Consider the following 16,420-nt stretch of genomic DNA (forward strand, 5'->3'; position numbering starts at 1 on the left):
GTGTCCCAGCTCAGCCATTATCAAGTGATTATCTCATGAGGAAGCTGGCCTGTGTTATTTCTTGCTAGATCCAAGGATTTGGGGGTTTCCTTAAATTCTAACGCTTTACTGAATCCAGAGATTTTGCGGGATCTTGAGTCCCTCCCAATCTCATAACAGCACGTTTAAGATGCTACCAGCAAAGTGCTCATTAAGGCCACGACTAGATACAAATGCATCTTCGTATTTAACAAGTGGCTACAGGGATGGTAGCAAGTGGAGAGAGGATATCGCTTTCCTCTCCTTTCCTGTGGTCCGAAGGAAGGTCCTGACTCTGAATTTGCTATTTGCTTTGGGCGGAAATATGCCACTGGGACCAGTTTGATCCTCATTTGGATGGGCCTGGGCAATATATTGCTCTATTTTTCTTCTGCATAAACACACACAGAGAGAAAGGCTAGCTGTGCTGGGGAAACTGGGCTACACAAGGGGGTGGGTGGCAGAAGAGGCATTGACCTTCCTCCAACTTGGTTCAAGGAAGATGGGGGCCAGACTGTGCTATGCTTGAAGGAGAAGACAAACGCCTTTCTCCTGGCATGGCCCATGTACATATGGCTTTCTTCTGAGGAGGCATGAAGGAAACAGGTTCAATAGGAGTTAGAAACTTTCCAATTATACATCTCTGACCTTTGTTTGACCTAGACCCTCAACTTGACTTGCTGCTTTCCACCCCCCAGAGGCAAAAGTGTATATTCCTGTTATTCCTTAACCTTTGTTTCACCCAGACCCCAGCCTGCCTACCTTCCTGGGGGACAAGAGTGTGTCTTGCTATGATTGCTTGACCTTTGTTTTACCTCTGCCTTATCTGTCAACTCAGGTAACTGCCATTGTCTCGGATTTGAGAGGCACCTCTGCGTAATATAAATGTCATGCAGTTTTAGGTGTTCATGCACAAGCTCCACATCCAGTGCCTTCATGCATGCCCTCCCCACACAGCCACTCCCTGATCTTTCTGTGTTGTACAGGAAAGAGCTGTAGTCTACTTGTGATATAGCATGGAGGATTCTTGCTATATCCTTTTAAGAGTTAGGAGCAGCTACACTGATTCCTTTGTATTTTTGGTGTTTTCCATTGAATTGGCATAAGATTTTCCAACATGGACTAGCTAAGTACAGTGGTACCTCGGGTTAAGTACTTAATTCGTTCCGGAGGTCCGTACTTAACCTGAAACTGTTCTTAACCTGAAGCACCACTTTAGCTAATGGGGCCTCCCACTGCCGCCGCGCCACTGCTGCCCGATTTCTGTTCTCATCCTGAAGCAAAGTTCTTAACCTGAAGCATTATTTCTGGGTTAGCGGAGTCTGTAACCTGAAGCGTATGTAACCTGAAGCGTATGTAACCCGAGGTACCACTGTATTGGAGAAGATGAGATTGGGAGTCCCTGTTATATAAGCAACTTTAAAAGCTGTACAGACACAGCCCAACAGCTATCTAAATTAAATAAATATTTCCAGTCTGTCCATTTCACTGCCGAGCCTCTCTTCCCCAGAGCCAGTGTGGTGTAGTGGTTAAGAGCGGTAGTCTCGTAATCTGGGGAACCAGGTTCGCGTCTCCGCTCCTCCACATGCAGCTGCTGGGTGACCTTGGGCCAGTCACACTTCTCTGAAGTCTCTCAGCCTCACTCACCTCACAGAGTGTTTGCTGTGGGGGAGGAAGGGAAAGGAGAATGTTAACCGCTTTGAGACTCCTTTGGGTAGTGATAAAGCGGGATATCAAATCCAAACTCTTCTTCCCCTTCCTTGTGTCCTGTCTATACACTGTATTTCAGATTATATATCACATGCAGAATTGTGCCTCCAGTGCAAAGTAACTGAAAAAGAATTAAAACTAATGGGAGAAATAAAACACATATGATTTAATTCATTTTTCTTTTCTGTATATTTTCAATATAAACAACAGATGGCATCAAAGTTTTGTTAAAAAACAAAAACAAATCACATTCCTATCTTGTGCTTTCACTGCAACAGTTGTCAGGATTGGGACAACCACACACCCCGAGACACATGGTACATTTTAGTTATGGACAGCCACTTACTTGCAACCAGAAAGTGCTTTCAGAAGGCGTTTAATCAATTGTCAGTCTTTATGTAGAAATTCAGAAAGGAAGAATGACTTTTGCAGATGTCGTCAGCTGTTCTTTTGTACATATTCTGGCTCTTTAAATACTTGGGTTTTCATGTGATTGGCTCACTCTGCTTCTTATGTAGGTGAACTCTGATTTCTAAAGATCTCCTGCAACGTAACTTTGAGGGAGAAGAATTAAGTCTTCAGTCAGCTCCCATTGCTATGGATGTATAAATATATTCTGCAGCTGTGACATTTACAGCACTTTGAAAACATTGTTTGTTCCGTAGGTTGTTCTCAAACTCCTGCCCGCCCCCTTCTCTAGCCAACAGTTTCAACAGCTCTGTAGCATGGATGATTTAAGACAAGGGGAAGATTGCTCTCCCTCACTGATCCATTATGTCTGCTTTCCCCTTACTCCCAGCATGTGTCTGACAGTGAAGCAAGGCTTCCATCTCCATCATATTTCTCACTTCAGGCTGATGGAAAGCAATCTTACCCAGATTGCAGTAACATAAAAGCTGAGAGTTGCGATGGACAACACTTGGGCAATTAAATAGGAATATATTTAGAGCACCAACCGCTACAGTTGATTCCCCCCTCCAACAAAATGCCATTCTCCTAATGCTTTCTGTCACTAAATCTAAATGTAACCAATCCATGGATGAAATGAAATCTCAATTTTTCAGGGAAACTGACTAGTAGCGGTCAGCTCCCGAAAAGTAGGTCAGTAGGTCACTAACATAAACCTGAAGTGAAAGAGCATTCCTGACCTGCTGTATTGGGCAGGGGTTGGGAAGGAAGATGGATATTCAGAGCGCTCTTAAAATACAGTATGCGCTTTGAAATTCTGTGGCATTTTTATCTCAAAGTGTAAGTAATAAAAGATTAAAAAAAACCAATTCCTGAGTAGAATATTTTAGGGGCTGAAATATCTTTACTTAACAGTCATGAGGGAAAACTTACTTCCGAATTGATTTCATGCTGCTGTGGTTACCATAGCAGCAGAAAGCATTCAATTAAAGAAAAGGGGGGGGGATTTCACTGCCAAAATGTTACAGAAGTTCCTGGACCCTCTTGCCTTTCAAGAGCATAATTACCTCCATTTTTTTCTTATTTAATGGATGCAGTTCCCATTTTCACAGCATGGACTCACACATATATGGGTACCTATCATGCCTTTCTCCCAGAGAATTTGGAGGATTTTGTTTTTGTTTTGTTGTTTTACATTTGCAATGTACCTATTTTTATGTTCTTGGTGTACATTTGGTTGTAGTATACATGTGGCCTGTTGTTTATACTGAAACTGACCTGATTAATCTAGCTGATTCAAGTCTATCCAAAGCGTTTAATATCTTAAATATCTTAAATCACAAGTGGTCAGCAGATGCCATGGTAGTCTCTTCCATAATTCCAGATTTGCTATAAGTTATGGTTACTTGTTTTCAGTGCTAAGGGAAAGACAGTTTTCATCTGCTCAGAAAACAGTTCCTTTACCATTGCTTCATGTGTTATTGGCTGCAGTCCTATGCATACTTACTTTCAAGTGTCTGATTGAGCACGTCTGTTAAACGAAACAAATGTCAGAGGCTAGTTCCGGTTTTCCTTTTCCCAACGTTTTATTTAATTTTTGTGACATACAAAAGCAGGGAGACACCAAAAAAACAGATAAGTAGCAAGTAAGTTTTTGTTGATTCAGATTAAACCTTGACTATATTCTTACTCAAGAACTGGATTTTGCAACTTTGCAACTTTGCTTGCATCCTAAAACTCTTAAAAGGGTGGATTTTGTGACTCGGTGCAATAATTAGGCCCAAATCAGTGTCATTGTGCTTTGCCCATTTTTCAAGGTTCTGTCTTGATGCAAAACCATGCAAAACCAGGGCAAATTCAAGTCCATAGCTAGCAATGTGTTGTGGGCATACCTAGAACATTTATTATAGTGTTGCTATGAAGAGACAGTAGAGAAATTAAGCCTCTACTTCTGGTGCTTCTCTTTAAAATAATACAGTTATAAAGATTTCCTTAGTTATTATTAACATAGTTCATTTTTCTTAATAAACGTATCTAATTATTTCTAGCTTGGCATGGAGTATTCTAGCAAATACAAGCCAACAAGCCAACACAATCTATTTATACATTACAGTGGATGACAGAAATAGGAGATTATCACCATTTAATAGTTATTTTCTTGGCGATTCTTAATGAACACCAGAGAAGGGACTTTCAGCATTCACTAGTCTATGTCAACAATATTTAATTGTTTATAATTACACTAATATAATAGCTCTAGACAGATCATTCATTCACCAATTTAGGGTAAGTAAGCCAACTTCTAATGTTTTTTGATTCTAGGTTTCCCACCCTGTAAATTATAGCTTAGATTAACTACAGTTCTAGGTTCACACATTAATTCTCCCCCCATCACCACCATTAGCATTGTGTCCAAGCTCAGCCATACAGAACTCAATGCAGAGGCTCACTTGGTAACACTCAGAACATAATCCCAAACCACTGAACACCTTTAGCTTTGCTCGGTCTGGAATGAGCAGGTGTTCTTGCAGATACAACAGGGGACGTAAGCACTGGTTCACACTCAGAACCCCCCATGGGATTCAGAGGAGTACAGGCTCTGGGTGTACGTTAATGCCTAATTATGGGCCTCTACCATTTGCATGGGACGCGGGTGGCGCTGTGGGTAAAACGTCAGCGCCTAGGACTTGCCAATCGCATGGTCGGCGGTTCGAATCCCCGCGGCGGGGTGAGCTCCCGTCGTTCGGTCCCAGCTCCTGCCCACCTAGCAGTTCGAATGCACCCTTAAGTGCAAGTAGATAAATAGGTACCGCTGTATAGTGGGAAGGTAAACAGCATTTCCGTGTGCTGCTCTGGTGCCGGTTCGCCGGAGCAGCTTCGTCATGCTGGCCACGTGACCCGGAAGTGTCTGCGGACAGCGCTGGCTCCCGACCTCTAGAGTGAGATGAGCGCACAACCCTAAAGTCTGTCAAGACTGGCAGGGGTACCTTTACCTTTACCATTTGCTATGACGCGAGTGGCACTGTGGGTTAAACCACAGAGCCTAGGACTTGCCAAACAGAAGGTCGGCAGTTTGAATCCCGTCCCGTCGCTCGGTCCCTGCTCCTGCCAACCTAGCAGTTCGAAAGCACGTCAAAGTGCAAGTAGATAAATAGGTACTGCTCCGGCGGGAAGGTAAATGGCGTCTCCGTGCGCTGCTTTGGTTCGCCAGAAGCGGCTTAGTCATGCTGGCCACATGACCCGGAAGCTGTACACCGGCTCCCTCGGCCAATAAAGCAAGATGAGCGCCGCAACCCCAGAGTCGGTCACGACTGGACCTAATGGTCAGGGGTCCCTTTACCTTTACCTTACCATTTGCTAGTATTAATACAAGCATATGCCTCTATTTAGTCATTCATTAGACCTGGCATGTACAAAGTCGTCTTAATCAACTTGCCATTTGAATTTACTGGGAATAACCCACCTCTTTCAGCTGCCTCAGGAAATCCATCAGACTGCTCAACCAGACCTGCATTGTTCTACTTGTCATGACTCAGTACCTGTTCCTACTGTCATTCAATGTCTCTTCCTTCTGGCTTTATCCTCCATGCAATCCTCCTTTGTATGGAGTGCCTCTGAGAAACCATTTTGTTCAGCCTATTGAATTGTTTTCCAGGAGGCTGCTTGATGCTTCTCTTAGGTCTGCTAAACCTCAATCGATGCCCATGGCAGTGGACCTCTCCAAACGTAGCTAGCTTGCCTTCATTGCTTCTTCTTGCCTATTATTTTGCATCTTAGCCATGTTTGTTGTTTCCCGCTGAATAACCATGAGGAGTGAGTTGTGTCTGTTCTCTTAAGGAGAAGGGTTTTCTTCTGTTTTTGAACCATGTGAGGAGAGTTCTAAGGAATCCAGGTTGTTGCTTGTTGCAACGCACATGATTGCAGGACTTGAGGGTAACCTATAAAGGTGTACAGTGGTACCTTGGGTTAAGTACTTAATTCGTTCCAGAGGTCCATTCTTAACCTGAAACGGTTCTTAACCTGAAGCACCACTTTAGCTAATGGGGCCTCCTGCTGCTGCCACACCCCCGGAGCACGATTTCTGTTCTCATCCTGAAGCAAAGTTCTTAAGCTGAGGTACCATTTCTGGGTTAGCGGAGTCTGTAACCTGAAGCGTATGTAACCTGAGGTACCACTGTACCAATCTTCAGCCACCTCATCATGGCCTTTCTGTTGGATGTTTATAGGCACATCACTATTGGACATTAAGGGAGACTGCCCTCCAAAGGATTCAAGCCCATCCAGGGACGGTTGTGGGTAGGCTTCCTGCATCGCAGGGGGTTGGACTAAATGACCCTCGGGGTCCCTTCCAACTTTATGGTTCTATGAGTTACCTGTGTATAAGCTTGCATTAGCTGGCTCTCTTGTTATTGCATAACATCTCATTTCGTGCTTGAAGTGGCAAAGCCATTTTACTTGCTGACAACCATTTTGGCACTGTGAACAAACAAGCAAACAATAAATATTATATTTAATGCTAATTCAAGTAGCTGTGTATAGGTACAGTACGAGAGCTGCTGTGGTGTGCAATTATTTCCTGATTAAAAATGCCCCACAAATCCATGTTTCTGCGGGGTTATGAGCACGTGTAAACAGGGATACAGGCAGATCTGTTAATATCCCTCACTTCTATTTAGGGACACTTGGTTTAGTGTACATAGAGCCTGATGGAATGCACGGCATGGAATCGTTTTTTTTGGATTAGAATTATAAAACAATATGTTTAACATATGAAAGGCTAGAAATCTGAAATGAAGGTTTTGCCATGTGGGGCATTGATTTTTAAGTCGGCAGTGACAGCTTTCATCCTATAGAAACATTCTTTTAAAAAACATTTTAATCCCATGAAAAGTTGAAAATAGCTTCATACAATACTTGTGTGCGTCTCGCTAAGATGGAGCTTTTCATCCTTGACCTACTTCTGCTTCCTGCACAATATACCTAATGAGTAATAATGACTTCAGAAAGGGCAGCTCTAGAGAAAAAGCTGAAGTAATGCCTTAAGATGGTGCCTATGAAAACATCAAACAGCATATTTTAAGTGAGCCAAATAAAAGAATCTGGTTGGCTTTTTTTAAAAAGGTTTAATATTATGAAAGCACTGGAGTGCTAACATCGAAACTTCAGTTTGCAATAGCTAATGGAAGCTGCTGTTACCATTTGTGTTAGATGCTAGGGAAATTGCCAGTTTCTTATTAATTTTGGATTGGATTGATTGTGTTGCTGTCCCACCTTTTCCTCCAAGGAACTCAATGGTGATGTACATTTGACTCCCACAACAACCCTGCGAGGTGGGTTAGGCTGAGGGACACCCAGTGAGCTTCATGGCCGAGTGGAGAATTGAACCCTAGTCCAACACCCCAACCATGACTACCTCACACTGGCTCTCAAATGAAGAACTGTTTTATTTATTTGATACATTTATATCCTTCCTTTCTTTAACAGACTCCAGGGTAACATAGGGGTCCAGGAAGTCTCCCATCTGGGCACTGACCAGCTTAGCTCCCTCTCTCTCATTTTAACCCTTCCCTTCTCACCCTTCATTGCAGTTCATCCACCTTATTACATTTTGCTCTTGAGCTCCTCTTCCCATGAAGATCTTCTATGAGGTGATTATGGATAAGAATAGGGATACTCCTCACCCAGTTCTCCTTTCTTACATTTTGATCTCTTCCTTCCATTCCAGAGAGAAGGAAAGAAGAGGAACAAATGTATTAGGAAGAGAGAATTGTGATTTTCCTGATTCCTTTGAAACAGTAAGTTTTAACCCCCCCCCCCAACGTTTCTAAGGAGAAATAATCACCTCAGAAGACATTTGAAGTATACACAACATGCTTCCATTATTTCATGCACAAGGGTTGTTGTTTTAAAGCATGTGAAGGTCCTCACTAGATCCTTGCAAGAAAACATGTTTCCTCATTACATTTAAATGTGTTGCTGTTTAAGGGGGAGGGAGAATTAATGAGCAACACAGGAATAACTGACAGAATCCTGCATAGAAATGGAGCTTTCCTGAATCTCCAGAATGCGTGCCTGCACCTTTCATAGATGCCTAATCTCTTAATTACAGAAAGCCAACCTAGTATTTCATGTGCATACAATAGTTCTGACTCACATATCCAAGAATAAAAGTAACACCCATGCCTGTTGTTCAAAAGACATCATGATTATTAATAAACCATCCTTTCTATGGCAACTGTAACTGTACCTCATCATTTGAAAAAGAGGGCTCATTAAAAGTCATATAGAGCTAGAGCAGGAGGAGTAGCCAGTGTGGTGCCCTCCTCCAGATATTGCTGGACTCCAGCTCCCATAAGCCCTAGATAGCATAGCCAATGATCAGGGATGATGGGAGCTGTAGGACCCAGCTACATTGGCAAAGAAAAAGAAGTTTATATGCTTTGTATATGCAGTATAACACTAGGTGGCACTAGATGGCGCTGTGGAGCTCCGTTTTTGCCAACCCGATTTCTCACGCAACATTTATAATGTGTTTAACTGAAACGCTTCTTTGATGTGTCTAGATCCAGCTTCATAGACTAGCCTTCACCCCAGGGTCCCAGCATGCAAATACATAAAATTAGAACCAAAACTGAACAAGAATATTAAATCAAGCCAATGTGCATTCTATGTAGAAGTTTCTTAGATTAGAATCCATCTGCTTTATTTATGTGACTGGCTTGGCGGGAAGTTGTGATCTTAAACCCATACCCTCTGAATTGTGACTAAACTGAGGCATTCTCAGTGCTTTCTGAAAATTCATTTGTTTTCTGAGGTCTCTGCTGGCAGTTTTTACCAGTTGGCTTGTTTTTAACTGTTGATCTAGCAGCTGCAGTTTTATCCTGAATTATAAGGTTGTTGTGCTTATGTTGTTGTGCACCGTCTTGTTGCTGTGCTGGAAAGGCAGCACAGAACTATTTTTAATTAGCCTGCAAATTTTGCAGCAAAGCCCAGGCTAGAATTTTCTCAGCTCGGTTCCCTTTCTATAGAACTAGCTTTCCTTGCAGCTGGCTTGGAAACACTTTAATCTGTGCAGAGTTAAAATTGTCAAAGATGACTACGTGCATCACACAGTACAACAAAGTAAGGCAGCGCTGCAAGGGAACTTGCCTCTAGGCTGTGTTTCCAGAAGGCACGGAGACAATAGGGTGGAAATAAATTCCCTGAACCGAATACAGTATTAAAAGAGATGCATTTACACTGGGGACACCTTTCAAACTGAGAGCCACAGACAAATTTCCAAGCACATAGACGAGACTCTGCAAAGCCAGTTCTAAGTATTTAGACATCTGGAAAAAGAGCAGGAATCAGTGCCCCTGCTAATGTCTGGGCCTGCCATTTAGTGCTACCTGTACCATGTATTAAGGCACTCTTCTTCCAAAGCAAAGGAAGCATCTGCAGCAGCACATTCACGTCAGAGGATATAAGCATTAAAAACAAGATTAATCTTCTTTTCAGGATCAAGCAGAGGAGAATGCTAGTGATATTTCTTCTTTATGACAAATATATCTTCTGTAATAGCCCAGGGAATACTTCTAAGCTGCTGGCAAAATAAATTGCTTCTCATCTAAAGTTTCCTTTCATTTAATATATCTCAGTGTGAAAATCCCTTTGATTCCAATTGGCATCACTTGGGGTGAGCTGTAGAGAGAATGGAGCCCTTTCAGAATTAATAAGAGCAGGGCTTTTGACTTCTGTTAACAAACAGGAGTTGATTATTTTGTTCAGGATCTTGTGTTGCTGAGGTGCTGCCAATCAGAGCAGTAAAGGTAAAGGGTAAAGGGATCCCTGGCCATTAGGTCCAGTCGCGAACGACTCTAGAGTTGTGGTGCTCATCTCGCTTTATTGGCCGAGGGAGCTGGCATACAGCTTCTGGGTCATGTGGCTAGAATGACTAAGCTGCTTCTGGCAAACCAGAGCAGTGCACGGAAACGCTGTTTACCTTCCTGCCAGAGCGGTACCTATTTATCTACTTGCACTTCGTGTTTTCGAACTGCTAGGTTGGCAGGAGCAGGGACCGAGCAACGGGAGCTCACCCCGTCGTGGGGATTCGAAATGCTGACCTTCTGATTGGCAAGCCCTAGACTCTGTGGTTTAACCCACAGCGCCACCTGTGTCCCAGAGCGGTAAACAACATGTATGTATTTGTTTAGAAAGCTTTATGGGCTGCTGAATCGGAAGACTGGCTAATAGAACTATCAATATGACACAGATAAAATCAACAGAACTGAAAAAACCCATATACATAAAATGATTATCAGTAAAACTCAGTAAATCTTTTTGAAACACTCATGGATAACAAAATTACATGTCTGGGTTGGGTTTGTGAAATAAAAATGGTATCTGAAACATTATAGGCTCCGTCCTCATTTTCCTGGGTTCCCAATCCTCATGGCAGGTAGAACATGCAAGGTATCCCATTATTACCCAACAGGTAACCCTCAGAAGGAAGTGTGAGGCTACACATCTCCCACTTAGAAGCTTGTCCACGTTTCCACTTGTCCCACCACTTTCTCCTAGGGAAACCTGCTCTTTACTGCTGAAACGATCCATTGGGTTTTCTGCAGATTTGACATTTGCTCCGATTCAGTAGTACAGCATTGGAGTCTATGGCATCCTGTATCCCAGCTCTGTGCCTTGCTAAGAGGGTTCTGCCTGGAGTTCTGGCTCCACTCTTCTGCTTCCCAAAGACCCTTACTGGAAAAATCCAAGCCTTGTAGGGCAGGAAAACAGCCTGCCCCCTCCACTGTTTTCCTATGGATTTCCTGCTGAAATCCTAAGCCTCCCCTGCCACCGCCAATGGTAACCATGGGAACTCCCCACTTGGTCCACTGGAAGAGAATCTCTTGCCCTGATGATGTTTTTTATTGATAGGTTAATGACTTGCTTCCAGCAACTTTTGCCATTATTTACAACTTCTGGCCTGGCATCTTCCCTTCTTCAATACTCCAAATATTATCTAAATTCTACAGTTTATTCATTTCTAACATTCACTAACTCTAGCAGTTATACGTGCCCTTGCACCCCCAAACTCAATTATCCCAGATCTGTAACATTATATTCATAATATTCATGGACATCTCCTAATTCAGCATATCCTATTTACTGTTATTCATGAAGAGGGAGACAATTAGCTCAGTTCCATGCACTACTGGACCGCAAGAAGCTAATTTCTATAATCTGTGCATACCGTGGGCATGCTTTGCGTAAAATTTGCAAGGAAGCAGACTGCAGAAAACAGTAGTCTGTGGGTTCTTACTGTTTTAATGCGAATTTGCTTTTATATGAAAAGAAGTCGGCATGTGTTACAATAAATAAAATAAAGTCGAATACAAGTATTCATGGGTTAAAATAAGCAATGCTGTGGGATTGTGGCTTCTGCTCAGTTACATTCTGTGAATTTGCAACCCCCTTAAACAAGGAAGATCCCTTCTGAAGCCACAGTGCACATGAACAAATTATATGAATTAAGACTGTGCTCCTAAACACTTCCTGTAGGGGGTAAGCTGAACTGGACGCAAAGCTGCACTGAACTCATTAATGCACGTGCACAGGAATGTGCTCCCAAATGCTTTTGTTCTCAAGTTAATTTAAACCAAGGCTGATTGCTTCCAACGTTACATGTGTGGAGCAAATAGCATAGTATGATTTTAGTCCACCCCACTAAAAGAGCATAAGAAATACTTTGGGGCAGTCTGTTGAGTATGTATAGCATTGCATCTGACAAGTGGGTTAATTGAAATGAAGGCAAATGTGACCCTCCTCTACAATTGGTCCTTCAGGCATCAAGTTTAATGTTACTATTACTGTGTTCAGAAACGTTCTGTGGGAAAGCATAGTGACGAGCTAAACTTAGTTCTTCACCGCAGAAACACAGAATGATGTGGATTAAACATGACTCAAACTCGCCGCGAGAAATCTCCGCTTGGAAATTCTTGTAGCTCTTGCAAATATTTCTGAAGGATTATAACAACATAAACTTTCCGGCATAGAGAAACGTGAAAGTACCACAACACAACACTTCAATGTGCACAATCAAATCACATGCATTAGGGTCAACCTGCCACTAGTGTTGCCGTAGGGCAGAATCTTGCAGACCATATTTTATGTTGCAGAGTGAATTCTGCAGACGCTTTATGGTGCAGATTCTAGAGCTGATTGTCAGCGGTTGCAAAACGCAGCTACGTCTCTACCAGTCAGTCCCACGCTTGATGTGCAACATGAGGTGTGGGGCAGGTGAGCGTGGCTTGGTTTGGCCGAAGCTGCCTTATGGACTTAATGGAGAGATCTGGTACAGAACGAAGGCAGGGATTGCTATGTTCTACCTTCATTGCCAGAGGCAGCATGCCTCTCAGTACCAGTTGCAAGTGGACAGGTGCACTTATGTCCTGTTCGAAGGCTTCCTAGAAGCGTTCAGTTGGCTACTGTGAGAAGAGGATGCTTAATTAGATTGGCCATTGTACTCATGCAGCAGGGCTCTTATTTCTTAGGAAAACTTGAAGCATCTGATCTTTCTGCACTGATCCATGCCTCCCAGACTGTGTGACCGTGTCACAAAAAGCAAGAAATAAAGGAAATCTGGCGATCAGACCTGATCAGAGTCCTGTAGTTTAGTTGTTGCTACTACTCCCCTTTGCCTCTGAAATATCCTCTAGATTACATGCTCAGCAGGCATGAGTCACTGCCTGTAACACTCAAGCTAAAAACTAGCTGCAATAATAACTTAATCCAGTCATAAAAGGCAGTAAATGCTCTGTGCCCTAGCAAAGAACTACTGAATGCCTTAAAATAAATGCCTCCCCCCCACCTTATTCTTTGCAGTTCTACATCACAGCAGTTGTACCAAGTGAGCTAAGCTGATACAGTCTCTTGGAATTACCGTAAATCAGCAGGTCAGAGTATGCTCTCTTCATTTTCATGGATGGAAACACATTTGAGTTCTGCTATGAAGAAGAAGAAGAAGAGTTTGGATTTGATATCCCGCCTTTCACTCCCTTTAAGGAGTCTCAAAGCGGCTAACATTCTCCTTTCCCTTCCTCCCCCACAACAAACACTCTGTGAGGTGAGTGGGGCTGAGAGACTTCAAAGAAGTATGACTGGCCCAAGGTCACCCAGCAGCTGCAGGTGGAGGAGCGGAGACTCAAACCCGGTTCCCCAGATTACGAGACTACCGCTCTTAACCACTACACCACACTGGCTCTTGCAAAGATGGATGGAAAAGCTGTAGTGCGGTACTTCCTTCTGGAATTCATAATAGGAAAGATCAGATGAGAAGTACTGTGTAAAATGCACTTTAAAAGGTAAAGGGACCCATGACCATTAGATCCAGTCACGGATGACTCTGGGATTGCGGCGCTCATCTCACTTTACTGGCCAAGGGAGACGGCGTACAGCTTCCGGGTCATGTGGCCAGCTTCACTAAGCCGCTTCTGGCGAACCAGAGCAGCACACAGAAACACCGTTTACCTTCCCCCCGGAGCGGTACCTATTTATCTACTTGCACTTTGATGTGCTTTCGAACTGCTAGGTGGGCAGCAGCTGGGACTGAACAACGGGAGCTCACCCCGTCGTGGGGATTCGAACCACCGGCCTTCCAATTGGCAAGCCCTAGGCTCAGTGGTTTAGACCACAGTGCCACCCGCGTAATGTAATGTAATGTAATGTAATGTAATGCACTTACATTAGTTTTAAAACATACACTCCACATTTATTTATTTATTTATTTTTAAAAAGATCTCAAGGAATCTTGCAAGAGTAAAATGCTCAAATAACCTCTTTGAGGTTTCAGTGATTAAACCAGCAGTAAATAAATAAAATAAAATAAAATGTATCTCACAACGTTTTGAGGCATTTTACAACAATAAAACAGCCAAATTAGCTGCTTAGGTGTTGTTGTTTTTGATTAAGCAGTTTACAAAACCTGTCAAATAAATACAACCAAATAAAAAAAACATAAATCAGTAACAAAAAGCATAACTTACTAAGATATAAAACATAAAACAGCATCATGAAAAACAGCAGTTAACGTGTGCAGAAATAAATAACAGATTTTTTTTTTTAAAAAAAACCCAGTCATTCAGAAAGCGATGATCTAACTATTACTATGATTCTCACTTCCTGGATGCTGTTCTGCTGAGCTATAGCTCTTACCCTAATAAATAACTGCATGCTTTGATTATACTAGCTGCCTATTCTTGTCATACTAGAAATGCTGTTGATGATTCCTGGATCAGCCAGCTTGTTGATACCAAGAGAGTGGGCACATTTTCAATTTTTATTTTAAGGTTGATGCATATGTAATACAAACGTATATGCTGCACCTGCGTATGAAGCAAGTTGTGGTTGTTTCCATAGAAACCATACAACTAAGTCATACTGGGGAGAAAGTATTATAGACCCTATAATATAGACACTGGAAGAACACATCTATACCCAAAGCACTGTTCTCATTAAAGGCCTTTCTGTACATTTTTTTCTCCTGCCCAATAAATACTCTGGTCAAATTACTGGGGAAGCAACTCTCAATAAACAGCCAGTGTGTCTGACAATGCTATATGCAACATGTTCTCCCAAAAGATTATTGGCTTTAAGAAAAATAAATTTGATCTGGGCTTTCTTGATCTATTCAAGTGCACATGTCATCAAAACACTAGGCCTATTTTGAACAATGTGACCCTTTATTGGATAAATAAAATCTGAGTCTAGTGGCTTGGTATTCATGTAATCATGGTGTCTTTGCCAGCAAGTTTTTTCTATAGATGGAGTATGTTATAACAACTGAATGGGTTCTGCATTATGACAAAGTAGGTCAAGCAGCAGTGGATTTGGTTTTTTACCATGCTAAGGTTAACAAGTCGCATGTAACATTTGCCTCAGGAGGACAATAGCATGGCCTTGGTGTACATGATACCACAGCGGGATATCAATAGCTTCGGGTTCCAGTTAAATGGCATCATGGTGTGCTCTTTCAGGCAAAAAAATTATATCTACAATTGTTTGACGATGATCTCCCTAGCGTACGCGATGGAACCTGACAGTTTAAGGAGTCCCATGCATATATTGATGGAAGCCTTTGCAACCTTGTCCCACCCACCAATCATTTTTTTAAGCATAAAGCAAAGAGCAAGTAGAGGTAACAGCAGCAACTGAAACTAATAGCTCTGATGGCTTCTCATCCTCTGAACAGAACCATATCTACCTTTACACTTCAGCTCTTTAAAAAAAGCAATTACCCCAATAGATCCCAAAAGTCAGTGATAGAGAATTCTGAAAATTTCAGACCCCATTTTAAGAGGATTGGGCACTATTCCACAAGTAAAATAAACAATACTTAATCAAAGGCAAATGGTCGTTAGCATGTTCCATTGAATAGTGTCACTTTTTGCTATTATTTCAGTAAACTTTGCTGTACAAATTAAAAAGCAAGAAGTATAATTTTTTTCAATAAGAACACCTGATTTCCAGGTATTGGATTTTCTGTATTGAAAAGGGAGGGCAGGGGTCAAGACTGTACCTTTTCAACTCCGTGATTCTAATTCCCCTTGCTCCCACCCGTTACAAAATTTACCATCCTGCTTCCAGGAATATGAAGTCTATTTGCAGTTCTAGCTATATGTTCTCCAAGTCTTTGACTATTTATTCCTCATCCCAGAGCAACAGCTCAATTAGAAAGAACCATATGTAGCACTTGAAGACTGCAATTGCTATCACAGAATCATAGAATAGTTGAGTTGGAAGGGACCCCAGGTTTAATCTAGTCATGCAATGCATAAATCTCAAATAAAAGCATCCATGACAGATTACCATCCAACCTCTGCTTAAAACCGCCAAGGAATGAGAGTCTACCACCTCCCTTGGCAGTCCTTTCCACTGTCAAGCAGCTATTACTGTCAGAAGTACTTCCTGATCTTAAGTCAGAATCTCCTTTCTTGTAACCTGAAGTCATTGGTTTGAGCCCTATCCTCCAGAGGAGAAGAAAACAAACTTGCTCTATCTTCCATGTGGCAGCCTTTTAGATATTTGAAGATGGCTATCATATCTCCTCTCAGTCTCCTCTTTTCTAGGCTAAACATACTCAGTTCCCTCAACTGTTCCAGGCTTTGTTTCCAGACCCTTGATCATCTTGGTTGCCTTGCTTTGCACACATTCCAGCTTGTCAGCATCCTTCTTAAATGGTGGTGCCCAGAACTGGACACAGTACTCCAGGTGTGGTCTGACTGGCAGAATTGAGTGGTACTATTGCTTC

At 42.3% G+C, this 16,420-nt stretch overlaps 1 protein-coding gene and 1 long non-coding RNA gene across 3 annotated transcripts in view; one reads left to right on the plus strand and one right to left on the minus strand.

The window, feature by feature from the left end:
* NPAS2 (neuronal PAS domain protein 2) overlaps positions 1 to 16,420 on the plus strand; it is a 103,846-nt gene that overhangs the window by 11,610 nt on the left and 75,816 nt on the right. Inside the window, exon 3 of one of the 2 annotated variants that reach the window (XM_082218606.1) lies at positions 7,862 to 7,931. The exons of the other annotated variant lie outside the window; for it this stretch is intronic. The gene's annotated coding sequence lies outside the window, so the exon portion shown is untranslated. The remainder of the gene's footprint in view (positions 1 to 7,861; positions 7,932 to 16,420) is intronic. 2 annotated transcript variants of the gene reach the window in all.
* LOC309530208 lies at positions 13 to 4,742 on the minus strand. The gene is made up of 4 exons (XR_014218679.1): positions 3,644 to 4,742; positions 1,764 to 2,282; positions 1,389 to 1,515; positions 13 to 1,144 (listed from the first exon to the last, which is right to left on the minus strand). It is a non-coding gene; the product is annotated as an uncharacterized lncRNA (long non-coding RNA).

Source organism: Podarcis vaucheri, assembly GCF_965113315.1.
Source record: "Podarcis vaucheri genome assembly, chromosome: 4".
Classification (NCBI taxonomy): domain Eukaryota; kingdom Metazoa; phylum Chordata; class Lepidosauria; order Squamata; family Lacertidae; genus Podarcis; species Podarcis vaucheri.